Source organism: Zosterops lateralis (genome assembly GCF_965231275.1).
Source record: "Zosterops lateralis genome assembly, chromosome: 34".
Lineage (NCBI taxonomy): Eukaryota > Metazoa > Chordata > Aves > Passeriformes > Zosteropidae > Zosterops > Zosterops lateralis.
This window is the reverse complement of record NC_139794.1, coordinates 2,081,537-2,087,208: the sequence shown is the minus strand read 5'-3', so window position 1 is coordinate 2,087,208 and position 5,672 is coordinate 2,081,537. Positions and strand designations below refer to the sequence as shown.

The following is a 5,672-nucleotide window of genomic DNA, read 5'->3' as shown; positions in this document are numbered from 1 at the left end:
AGAAACCCCACAGTCCCATTCTACCACAGAACCAGGGAAACACCACAGTCCCATTCCACCACAGAGCTGGGTAGACCCAGAAGCCCCATCCATACCAAGGACCAAATTTAAACATCAATGAATATGGGGGATGAACATAAAATTTTTGTAAAAAAATAAACTCTGGAGTCTTTTAGTTGAAGAAAGAAACTCCTTTGGAAATGAAATGCATTTTGTAAACTGTTTTTATATTGGACCCACAACAGCCAGGTTGCAATCACAGACAACATCTGCTCTTTGCTCTGCCTGTGCACCCACCCACCCACTCAAACTGCCCCCCTCTGACCCCACACAACACACAGCAAACAACCTGGATGTGGAGAACAGTGTGGAGGTGGCAGAGCCTGGCACTAAGTGACCAGAACCCAGGCCAAGCTGCCCCACACACACCAGGAGAGCAGAAATCCAGACACACGGACAAATGCCTGGAGACAGACAAAGAGGCATAGAAAGTAGCTTTGCTGAAAGGGTTTATTGATTATTCAGGGGAAATGGCCCAGGGCTCAGAGGGGATTGGCGAGATCCTCCAGGGATGATCATCTCCTCATGCCGCTGGAGGAGGACAGGACACAGATGTCATCACTACAATTGCTCCAAATCCTAAAAATGAAAGCCCAGGTCTTTACCTGCTTTCACTGCGACACGAAGGGGGGCCTTGTCCCCACCCCTCTCCCTGCAGGCACTGCTCACCTAGGCATCCAGAGAGGCAGCCAGGCGCTTCTGCCGCAGAAGGTTCCGCAACTCTTTACCCAGCAGGGTCTGGGGACAAAGGCAGCGTTAGAGACACACTGGGGGCACTGGGCTGGGCTGGGAGGAAAGGGGAAAGCAAGGGCTCCTTGGAGAAGGGGCCTGCAGGAACAATGGGGCGCAGGAGCTGCTGCGCTCCTGCCCACAAGCACGGGGGTCCTGGCCAAGAGGCACAGCTGGGGCAGGGGCTGCATTCTGGGCCATGCAGGGCTGCTGGGGGAACAGGGATGGGAATGACCAGGGGCCCTGGGCAAGGGGATCCCTGGGGAACATCCCTGGGGCAGGGGAGATGTCTGGGGTGTCATCAGGGCTGCACTGGCCTGTGCTAGGACACACTGGCATGGTCTGGGCTGTGCTGGCCATGTAAGGGGAGGGTCTGACAGCAGCAGAACTCCTGGTACCCACCACAGTCGGCGCCGCGATCTCGACATTGCCTAAATCCAGCTGCAGGGAGAGCAGGAGACCCCGCTGGTCACTGGGATGTCCCCGGTGCCAGCAAAGGGTGGGGGGACACAACTGGCCCCCCAATTCCCAGAGGGGATGCCCTCCAATCCCAGCACCCCACTCACCTCCTGGAGATCATCTTGGGTTCCTTCCAGGAGTGCCTGGAAAGGAGAACAAAGGCTTGGTCTGCATTGGACCTTGTGGGGCTGTGGGGGGACACGGGTGCAGGGAGCAGGGCAAAAGGATGGGAATTCAGAGCCTCCAAGGAGATCTGTTGGAGGTGGGGGAGACCCAAAGACACTGAACTGGGAAAACTTGAGAGGCCAAGGGACTGGGCTGGGGTGTGGAAGGAGCACGGTGTAAGGTACAGAACAGGAGAAAGGAATTGTGGTGTAGGGCCGTGGGAGTGCAGGGGAGGGCCTTGGTGGGGACAGAAGGACAAGGACGGGTGGGGACAATAGGGACAGGACCGAGAGAGGGTTTGTGAGGAAGGAGGTGGGTCAGGGAGTTTTACCGGGGGACCCTGCTGCATTGGCCAGGAAGAAAAGCAAAGGATTGAGGGAGGACATGGAAGGAAAGGCCTCGGGAATGGTCAGTGGGAGCGCATTTGGAGCCCTGGATAGGACACAGAGGAGGGAGCAGGGAGGAAATTTGTGAAGGAACCAAAAGGGTGGGATGGGAGGCCAGAAAGGGCAGGATGTGGGGACAGCGTTTGGCTGGTGCCTCACCTTGGCCTGTGCCGGGGGGCACAGCAGGATGGAGAAGAGCAGGGCCACGCTGAGCACAGCCACCTTCATCTTCCTCTGGCACTGGGCAGCACTGCCTGAGGCTGCAGCAGGGCAGGAGGGCCTTTATCCCTGCCGGGACTCCTCCCTGCACCCTCCCCAACAGCCCCCAGGCCAAAGCCTGGCTTGGCACAGCCCCCAGCCCTGGCCACAAGCCCAGCCCTGGCCCAGAGTCCATCCCACCTGCGGCACGGATCCAGCCCCCCTCCCCAGCATCCCTCCAGCTTCCCCCACCAGGCAGCTGCCCCTGGAAGGGCCCAGACACCCAGAGGGGTCAAGGGGATTAGGCAGGGATCCAAAGGCTGCTGGGGACCCTGTGGGGACAACACCCACTCCAGCACAATCCACCCTCCAACAGACCCCAGTGCCACATCCCCCATCTCCCGCTGCCACTGCCCTCCCAAAGCTTTCCCTGTGGGACACCCCGGAGCCAAGCCTGGCCCCAATCCCAACATGTGGGAGAACAAGGGGAACGAGAGACATGTGATCAGGTGAGTGACTGGGATCTGCAGTCACTGGGAAAACAGGGGAGCACTGGGCAATGCTGATCACCTGCAGACAAGGCTGAGGGTTGGGAATTGCTCAGCTGTGGCACGTCCCGCATCCAGAACACCCTGCAGATCCCAAGTGGGTTCGATTTCCAGCCCCAGGGCAGAGTCCAGAGGGGAATGTCCCCTGCCCTGACCCTCACCCTGTCCCCCTCACAGCCACCGTTCCCACCCAGAGCACCTGGGTCCCGCTCTGCACAGCTTCTCCACATGCAGGCTTCCAGGGACCCCATCTCCAACAAGGCTCCCACTCCAGCCCTGTCCCTGCCTGGGACATGCCCACAGCTCCCCAAGGCCCTTGTCCCCACAGAGGGTCTCTGCAATGCCCTGGTCCTGGGCCCAGGCCAAGATGTGCAGGATTTTCCCATCCCGAGGGATGCGGACAAGGGGCCGTTTGTCCCCAGCCAGCCACTGAGAGCTAATTGGGCAAACAGAGGTGTCCTGGGAGGAGGAGTAGTGATGTGGGTGCTCTGCTAGCATCTCTGATAAGCCCTGTTTACCCAGGGCCTGAGGCCCCAGGAATGCCATCATCAATCTGGGACTTCCCCAGGACTGTAGTTCCTTGGGTGTGTTCCAGATTAAGCAGTCAACATAGTGGCCTGAAATATTTTCCCAGCTGGGCCAGAACAGATTTTTTCAGGATACGCAGTGTCCCTGGGGATAGGGAGAAACAGAACCCTTCACTAATGCCCTGGAATGTCAAACAAGAATCACAGCCATTGATGTCTTTCAGGAACCACTTTCCTGTGTATTTTTCCTTCTTGGAAGCCAGGACAGTCATCTGGATCCACCTGGGAACTAAATCAGGGACACCTGGCATTCTCTGAGGTTCAGGAAAAACTCTCACGGGCTTCCAAACCCAAACCAAGTTTTCACCTCTAGCCTTTGATCCCCAGCTTGGATCTCCTCAAAAGATTTCTTCTCACACCACTGTCAGCAGAGCACTGTTGGAACCCTGAGAATTTTAGATTTTCTGTGCTGACAGGCACTGACCCCCAAGAAAACACTACATTTGACCTGAGGCTTTGGAAGTGGTTTCCAAGATTGAATGACAGCACTGGAATCATGGGTGTGTAGTTTGAATAGAAGTGTGTGATATCACAAGGTGAAACTTAGAATTTAAGCTTTTAGACTATTATAATATATATGAAGCAAGATTAAGTTTTTTTTGGCGTAGGGTAATTCCTTCTTTTTCACCTTCTTCATGGGTCTGGGTGTGTTCTGGTTTGGGTTGAATTAGGGGAGAACCTCCAAGGAATCCCCTAATAACAAAACCTCTACCACCCCTCCCCCAACCCTGGGTTTGGGAAGGAATCTCTCAAACAAAAAGTCGAAAAAACCGGTTTATTAACAAATAAATAAACACCCCCCGACACAAGGGAAAAAAAAAGAAAAGAAAAAGCTCAGGTTACTGTGAGGGGGAGGGCTCAGAGCTTCTTTCACAAGCCCCGGAGATCCTCCTTGGACTCCTCCAGCCAGATCAGCTCCGGGTGCCGGTCTAAATCTTAAAAGGGGAGGGGGGGAAAGGGAGAAGAGGGAAAGGAAAAAAAAACCCAAACAAACAGAGCACAGAGGCGGTAGAAAGAGAAAAGAAAAACGTAAGGGCAAGAATATAAGCAGAAATTGCAAGGCAGCGAAGCACGCCTAAAAGCCAGGAAGCCAAAGCAAAAGCCACGCCAGAGCGAGAGACCAGAGCCAGCCCACCGTGCCCGCCCAGGTACAGGGAAGGAACAACTGTTAGACATAACAAAGGAGTCCACGATATGGGATAGAGAGCATTGTCAGCCCAGGACAGGGTGGTATTTTGTAATTAGTTAGAAAAGTCCCCATTGTGGTTGGTTATTGGGTTAGAAGTAAAATTAATGTTGGTGTCATTTCTTAATTGGACGGTTTGTTCTTAAAAGGCCTTGTAGAGAGATAGAGACAAAGCCATTTTTCACTTTGTTAGCTAGAACTCACAGCCTGTGAGACTGTACTATAGATAAGAATTAATAAACATCTGAGTCTGAACACGAAACAATGTTTCTCGAGCATTTAATCCCAGCTCTAACAGGAAAAAAGATAAAAATGCTACAGAACACCAAACCAGAGCAGGATTTTCCTGTCCCAGGGGCTGCTGGATGGATTTGGGAGTGGATAGGTTTGGGAAGCACAGCTGGGACATAGGACTAGGGGGTGTCTCCTGAAATCCCTGCTGGGACTCATACACTCTCCAGTGCCTCACTGAAGGGCTTGGGTCCCAAATCACGAGGAATGGGAAGAAAACCCAGAGACTGAGAGATTTTGTGTGGTTCTGAGACTTGGATGGCCCAGAGAGATTGGAGGGATGGCTCCATGGTTGGAGAGTTGTTGGGTGTTATAAATGCAATGGCAAAAATTGGATTAATAAAGAAACAATTTATTAGAAAAACAATCCCAATCACTGATAAAGAGAGAAACCACAAATAGGACAGGCAGTGCAGCGCTGGGTGGACAGGGGTCCGCACCCTAAGGTACAGATTTTCCCAAATCCACATGGAGCGGATCGCAGCCCGGGGTTTTATAGGGTTTTTCGTGTTCTGAGGCAAAACAGGTGTGGGGAATAGTCCAGCAAATAGTCCAAACCATCTTTGGATGGGTTTCCCGGATTTGTCGAACTTTGCAAATTGTATTCCAGGAAGGTTCCTTACACATGCGGATCGGGCCCCCCCGGTCCATGATTATTCCAATGTGTAGTCTCCAGCGGAGAATTCCTCTTTGTTCGGGGAGGAATTTCTCTGTGGGTACGATGCTGATTCCTGTCTAGGTCGGCCAGTGTCTTTGTTCATCCTGATGGCTCCTGTCTCGCTCTTTGTCTCAGGCTGGGAAGTGGCAGCCGGCTAGCTTGAGAGGAATTTTTCTACAGACTATACCTTTTCACATTTTTATATTAACACCAATCTAACATATATTTCTATATTTTTTCATCACAAATTTTTACCCCAATGTCACATTTATCACATTGGGAATGGCTCCAGGGGTTTGAGAAAAGCAGGAAAGACAAGGGAGTGGTGGAGTTGACCTTTCTTTAAGACAAGAGCAGACGTCAGCAATGTCTGACCCAGGAGAGCAGTGACAAGGAATGGTGGAA

General features: G+C 52.9%; 1 long non-coding RNA gene across 1 annotated transcript; it reads right to left on the bottom strand.

Annotated features, from left to right (window-relative positions):
* Nucleotides 1-728: 728 nt before the first annotated feature.
* Nucleotides 729-2,097, bottom strand: LOC310921365. The gene is made up of 4 exons (XR_014592119.1): nt 1,959-2,097; nt 1,356-1,391; nt 1,192-1,230; nt 729-798 (listed from the first exon to the last, which is right to left on the bottom strand). It is a non-coding gene; the product is annotated as an uncharacterized lncRNA (long non-coding RNA).
* Nucleotides 2,098-5,672: the final 3,575 nt, after the last annotated feature.